Source organism: Ailuropoda melanoleuca, chromosome 16, assembly GCF_002007445.2.
Source record: "Ailuropoda melanoleuca isolate Jingjing chromosome 16, ASM200744v2, whole genome shotgun sequence".
NCBI classification, from domain to species: domain Eukaryota; kingdom Metazoa; phylum Chordata; class Mammalia; order Carnivora; family Ursidae; genus Ailuropoda; species Ailuropoda melanoleuca.
This window is the reverse complement of record NC_048233.1, coordinates 1,794,647-1,802,266: the sequence shown is the minus strand read 5'-3', so window position 1 is coordinate 1,802,266 and position 7,620 is coordinate 1,794,647.

The following is a 7,620-nucleotide window of genomic DNA, read 5'->3' as shown; positions in this document are numbered from 1 at the left end:
TGCTTGTGGTTTGGTGTGATTATTAATAGTTCACTGACCACTGCATGACACTAAGGAAGAGAGAGGACCTGAATCTGTGGAATCCTTGCCTTTAGGCCTGAAAGGACCTCTGTTCACCACAGAATCCCTTCAAGAGTTCTGCAGGCTACGGCAGGAGTGGGGCTATTCTGGAGATATCACTCCTTACTTCTCTCCCACTGGAGCGGAGTGCAATGGAATAAAGGAAGGTACCCCAGTATCTGAGTAACCCCCAAATCAGAGGCAGTCCCCACTGGCTTACCAGTTGCCCAAGGTCCTCGGGCACGGAATGGCCCCAGAAATACCTGCTTCACAGGATCGCTGAGTCTGGAACTGCAAAGAGCTCCTCAAACATGCGGCATCATTTTTTTAAATCAAGTCTCATCATCTTTATAAAAAAAAGAAACTGATACCCAGAGAGAGGAAAGAGTCACGGAGCAGATTCACAGCAAAGCATGAACTAGAGCCCAGGTCTCCAGGGTCTTGCTCTTTCTTCTGCCTGCACTGGCTGTTGGCATTCACACGGAGCAGCCAGGCCTGGGCAGTGGGGGGAGAGGGGAGCAGTCCCCTCAGTGTCCCATTTCAGTCCATTAAACCAGTTGAATAGCTTCAGGTCCCAGTGTGAAGTGGCTGCTACCTCCCCCAGGTTCTCCAGGAGGGAGTGACAGCCCGAGTAGGTGGAAAGCCTCCCCAGGCTCCTGAGAGGTCCACCCAGGAGACACTGGCAGAGACAAAGCCCCCTCTGCCCAGGGAGGTGGGGAAGCTGTCAGGAGAGACTTTGCTGAGGGCCATAGACCATAGGGAGACTGTAGGGCCCTTTGCTGATGTCCTGGGACAGGACGGGGCTACCCACTCACAGAATTTGGGCTCAGCCCCTGGGAGATGGTCAGTCTGGGCCCAGGAGACCCAGATGCCCTCATTCCTGTGACTGGCCCTGCACTGCTGCCATCAGCTCCAGGGTGGAATCCGGGTTTGGGGACATACATGCCGTTTGGGAACATAAATTTCCTTTCCCCGAGCCTGAGCTAGGCTGCCCACGCGACCGTCCTGCCTCCCGCTTCCCATGGCCGTGTTCAGCTTGGGCCAGTTGGAAAGCACAGCTGCCTCTGACTGGATTCAGTAAAATAGTCCAAGTAAGAAGAAATGACCTTTTTTGAATTTCAGTTTCCTCAGCCCTAAAATCAGGAATACTTTGCAGGATTTCAGGGTGGGACAAATGAAATAATGTACTAAGTGCTGAGAAAAGTGCCTGGTACAGATGAAGAACTTAATAGGTGCTATCTGCTAGTATTAGTATTATTACTACTACTACTATTTTTATTGACTCTAGCTGGCATTTCCTCATTCAGTCTCATTATCATCCACCAACCAAGCTGGAAACTGATTTCTTCTCTTCTACTATCCACGGATGAATTATTAATCATCTTAGTTATTACTAAGTCTTACTGATCTTGCTTCCTAACTCTTTCTTATAACTGTCCCTCCTTTAAAAAATCTCGACTTCCTCTGCCTTGGATCAGGACATCATCCTTTCCCATCTGGACCACAGTCATGGCTCCCGGCGGCATCCCCATTGCTCATCCTATCTTTCCTGCACCCCCACCCCCTCTCCTCAGCTGCCAGGGATGCGTGGAAAATGAAGGACCTTCCTGCCTGAATCGCCAAGACTCCCTATTGTCCATGGAGTCTGGCCTGGGCTTTCTCCAGCCACGTCTCTCCGGCTCTTCACTGAAGTTCCAGCAACACCAAGTGGCTTGTAGTCTACCTCCCTCCTTCCCATCCAGCTACACACCATTGGTGCTTCTTGCCTTTATATCTTACACCCTCTTTTTTTTGCCCTGAACACCTGCCTCCCCCCATTTTGTCAACCCTTACCTGTCCTTTGTGAACCAGCTGGGCATCCTCTTCCTGGAGGCCTTCTCTACATCTCCCATTTGCTTTAGGTGTGCTGGAATATCCCATGCTGTCAATGACAGTAACTAGTCTCCCTGCGACGTGAACTGTGAGACCCTTGGGGCAGGACTAGATCTTATTCGCCTTTGTGTCTCCCCACACAGAGAGCTCAGTCCATGTTTACTGAGTGAATGAATGCAAGTGTGCATGAATAAAGTGGCCCCAATGTTGGCATGTGGAAAAGAGTTTGGGGAAGAGCAGCTCATCTCCAAAGGGTAGGAAAGATGGTCATACTTTCTGGATCCATGAACCCGAATGAGGCACATTCCTCTGACATCTTCCAGAGAAAGAAGGCTAAGAGGGAAGGGAAAGCGCTGGAGCGGATGGACGTTTTTCAGGAATCCAAAATCAGGAGTAGCTGTCTTTTTAGCTGTGTTCTGCCTGGGAACGACAGAGGCGTCTGACAGGTGACGGGCATACACACATAGGCTGGGCACTTTACCACAGAACAGAGCCCCTCATCCTCTAAGGGTCTGGTATTTATGGATTTTCTGTCAAGCCGCAGGTTCTCAGCCTCTGGGCATGCTGGGTGAGCTACTATGCACACAGCAGGGAATAAAACTTAAGGAACTCATAACCCTGGGGAAGTGCTATGGGCCGGAAATATGAAAGCATCAAAAAGAATTCTGGACAGATCGATCATGGAGCCATAAATGGCAGCAAAGTGAAGCTGGGACACACCTAACTTTGAGGCTGTTGGAGTGAGGAGCAAGGTCCTCCCTTGGCACGTTTCCTGGGGCTGCTGTCCAGCAGAAAACGACACTGTGGAGCATGGATGGCTCTGGCCAAAAGTGGCAACTTCTTTTTTTTTTTTAATGTTTTTTTAATTATATTATGTTAGTCACCATACAGTACATCCCTGGTTTCTGATGTAAAGTTCAATGATTCATTAGTTGCATATAACACCCAGTGCACCATGCAATACGTGCCCTCCTTACTACCCATCACCAGCCTATCCCATTCCGCCACCCCCCTCCCCTCTGAAGCCCTCAGTTTGTTTCTCATAGTCCATAGTCTCTCATGTTTCATTCCCCCTTCTGATTACCCCCCCTTTCTTTATCCCTTTCTTCCCCTACTGATCATCCTAGTTCTTATGTTCCATAGATGAGAGAAATCATATGATAATTGTCTTTCTCTGCTTGACTTATTTCACTTAGCATTATCTCCTCCAGTGCCGTCCATGTTGCAGCAAATGTTGAGAATTCGTTCTTTCTGATAGCTGAGTAATATTCCATTGTATATATGGACCACAGCTTCTTAATCCAGTCATCTGTTGAAGGGCATCTCGGCTCCTTCCATGATTTGGCTATTGTGGACAATGCAGCTATGAACATTGGGGTGCATATGGCCCTTCTCTTTACTACGTCTGTATCTTTGGGGTAAACACCCAGTAGTGCAATGGCTGGGTCATAGGGTAGTTCAATTTTTAACTTTTTAAGGGACCTCCACACTGTTTTCCAGAGTGGCTGTACCAACTTGCATTCCCACCAACAATGTAGGAGGGATCCCCTTTCTCCACATCCTCTCCAACAATTGTTGTTTCTTGCCTTGTCTATCTTTGCCATTCTAACTGGCGTAAGGTGGTATCTCAGTGTGGTTTTGATTTGAATTTCCCTGATGGCTAATGATTTTGAACATTTTTTCATGTGTCTGTTAGCCATTTGTATGTCTTCATTGGAAAAGTGTCTGTTCATATCTTCTGCCCATTTTATGATTTGTTTATTTGTTTCTCGTGTATTGAGTTTGAGAAGTTCTTTGTAGATCTTGGATACCAGTCCTTTATCTGTGGTGTCCTTTGCAAATATATTCTCCCATTCCGTGGGCTGTCTCTTAGTTTTTTTGACTGTTTCCTTGGCTGTGCAGAAGCTCTTTATCCTGATAAAGTCCCATAAGTTCATTTTATCTTTTATTTCTCTTGCCTTTGGAGATGTGTCGTGAAAAAGGTTGCTCTGGCCGATGTCATAGAAGTTGTTGCCTATGTTCTCCTCTAGAATTTTGATGGATTCCTGTCTCACATTGAGGTCTTTCATCCATTTGGAGTTTATTTTTGTGTATGGTGTGAGAGAGTGGTCAAGTTTCATTCTTTTGCATGTAGCTGTCCAATTTTCCCAGCACCATTTATTGAAGAGACTGTCTTTTTTCCACCGGATGTTTTTTCCTGCTTTATCAAAGATTAGTTGCCCAAAGAGCCGAGGGTCCATTTCTGGGTTCTCTATTCTGTTCCATTGGTCGATGTGTCTGTTTTTGTGCCAGTACCATGCTGTCTTTGTGATCACAGCTTTGTAGTACAGCTCGAAATCCGGCATTGTGATGCCCCCAGCTTTGTTTTTCCTTTTCAACAGTTCCTTGGAGATTCGGGGCCTTTTCTGGTTCCATACAAATTTAAGGACTATTTGTTCCAGTTCTTTGAAAAATGTCCTCGGTATTTTGATCGGGATAGCATTGAAAGTGTAGATTGCTCTGGGTAGTATGGACATTTTAACTATGTTAATTCTTCCAATCCATGAGCATGGAATATTTTTCCATCTTTTTATGTCTTCCTCAATATCTTTCAAAAGTGATCTATAGTTTCTAGCATATAGGTCCTTTACGTCTCTGGTTAAGTTAATTCCAAGGTAACGCATGGTTTTTGGTGTTATTGTAAATGGGATGGATTCCCTAATTTCTCTTTCTTCAGTCTCGTTATTCGTGTATAGAAATGCAACTGATTTCTGGGCATTGATTTTGTATCCTGCCACCTTACTGAATTGTTCTATAACTTCTAATAGTTTGGGAGTGGATTCCTTTGGGTTTTCCATATAGAGTATCATGTCATCTGCAAAGAGAGACAGTTTGACTTCTTCTTTGCCGATTTGGATACCTTTGATCCCTTTTTGTCTTCTGATTGCTGTTGCAAGGACTTCTAGTACTATGTTGAATAATAGTGGCGAGAGTGGGCATCCTTGTCGTGTTCCTGATCTTAAGGGAAAGGCTTCCAGCTTTTCCCCATTGAGAATAATGCTTGCAGTAGGCTTTTCATAGATGGCTTTTATGAGATTGAGAAATGTACCCTCTATTCCTACACTCTGAAGGGTTTTAATCAGGAAAGGATGCTGTATTTTGTCAAATGCTTTTTCTGCATCAATTGAGAGGATCATATGGTTCTTGAGTCTTTTCTTGTTGATATGATGTATCACATTGATTGATTTGCGAGTGTTGAACCATGCTTGCATCCCAGGTATGAATCCCACTTGGTCATGATGGATAATCCTTTTAATGTACTGTTGGATTCTATTAGCAAGGATCTTGTTGAGGATTTTGGCATCCATATTCATTAGAGAAATCGGTCTGTAATTCTCCTTTTTGAGGGGGTCTTTGCCTGGTTTGGGGATCAAGGTAATATTAGCCTCATAGAATGAGTTTGGTAGCTTTCCTTCTGTTTCTATTTTTTGAAATAGCTTTAGGAGAATAGGTATTATTTCTTCTTTGAATGTTTGGTAGAATTCCCCAGGAAAACCGTCTGGGCCTGGAGTTTTATTATTTGGAAGGTTGTTTATCACTGACTCAATTTCTTCATAGTTAATTGGCCTATTTAAGAAATCTATTTCTTCCTGTTTCAGTCTTGGTAGTTTATAGGTTTCCAGGAAGGCCTCCATCTCTTCCAGATTGTTTAGTTTTTTGGCATATAGCTGTTGATAAAAGTTTCTAATAATCCTTGCAATTTCAATGGTGCTGGTCGTGACCTCTCCCTTTTCAGTCATAATTTTAATAATCTCAGTCCTTTCTCTTTGTTTTTGGACAAGTTTTGCCAGTGGTCTATCAATTTTATGGATTCTCTCAAAGAACCAGCTTCTAGTCCTGTTGATCTGCTCTACTGTGGTTCTGGTCTCTAATTCATTGATTTCTGCTCTAATCTTGGTCAACTCCTTCCTTGTCAGTGGGTTAGGCCTGTCCCTCTGTTGCTGTTCCAGTTTCTTGAGGTGAGAATATAGAAACTGCATTTTAGATTTTTCTATTCTTTTGAGTGAGGCTTGGATGGCTATGTATTTCCCCCTTAGGACTGCCTTTGCAGTATCCCATAGGTTTTGGACCGTTGTGTATTCATTCTCGTTGGTCTCCATAAATTGTTTAATTTGTTTTTTGATTTCCTGGTTTATCGAGTCATTCTTGAGCAGGATGGTTCTTAGCCTCCAAGTGTTTGAGTTTCTTCCAGGTTTTTCCTTGTGGTTGAGTTCCAATTTCAGAGCGTTGTGGTCTGAGAATATGCAGGGGATAATTTCAATCTTTTGGTATTGGCTGAGACCTGTTTTGTGTCCCAGAGCATGATCTATTCTTGAGAATGTTCCATGGGCATTTGAATAGAATGAGTATTCTTTGGTTCTGGGGTGTAGTGTTCTATATATATCTATGAGGTCCAACTCGTCGAGTATGGCATTCAAAGCCTTTGATTCTTTGCTTAGTTTTTGCCAGGGTGTTCTGTCTATTTCTGATAGTGGGGTGTTGAGGTCCCCTACTATTACTGTGTTCTTATCTATATGTCTCTTTATTTTGGTTAAGAGTTGGCTTGTGTATCTTGCTGCTCCCCTGTTGGGGGCATATATATTAATAATTGTCATATCCACTTGTTGAATACTTCCTTTAAGAATAATATAGTGCCCTTCTGTATCTCTCTCTATGGCCTCTAGTTTAAAATCCAGTCTATCTGATATGAGAATTGCTACTCCAGCTTTCTTTTGAGGTCCATTTGCGTGGAAGATGGTACTCCATCCCCTTACTCTAAGTCTGAATGCATCTTTGGGTTCAAAATGAGTCTCTTGTAGACAGCAAATGGATGGGTCATGTCTTTTTATCCAATCTGCAACCCTGTGGCGTTTTATGGGAGAGTTTAAGCCATTTAGATTGATAGAGATTATTGACAGATATGATTTTAATGATGCCATTTCTCTTTAAAGTCTTTGTATCGGTTGTGACTTGCTGCTCTGTATCACTCTTGGGGCCTTTTTACCTTTATAGAGCCCCCCTTAATATCTCCTGTAGGGCTGGTTTCGTGGTTACGAAATTGGTTAATGATTGGCGATTTTGGAACGTCTTTATTTCTCCATCAATTCTGAATGACAGCTTTGCTGGATAAAGGATCCTTGGCTGCATGTTTTTCTCTGAAAGAGCTTTAAAAATGCCCCCCCAAGCCTTTCTCTCATTCCAGGTCTCTGTAGACAGGTCTGACGTAATCCTGATACCTTTGCCTTGGTACGTGAGAAATTTCTTTGCCCTGGCCGCTTTCAATACTGTATCCTTGGATCTAATATTTGCGAATTGCACTATGACATGCCGTGGCGTAGGTTTGTCCTGGTTGAGCTTGGATGGGGTCCTCTCTGCCTCTTGGACACGAATGCTTGTTTCCCTTGCTAGATTAGGGAAGTTTTCAGCTACAATTTGTTCAAATATCTCTTCTAGACCTCTGTTTTTCTCCACCCCTTCAGGGATGCCGATGATTCTGACATTGGATCGTTTCATAGAGTCAGTAATCTCCCGTAATCTACATTCGTGGGCGTGGATTTTTTTAAGACCAGCTTCTATTTTCGTTTTTTCTTCTACTAACCCATCCTCCAATTCGCTAACGCGTTCCTCTGCCTCGGTGACCCTGGCCGTCAGAGCCTCTAGTTTTGACTG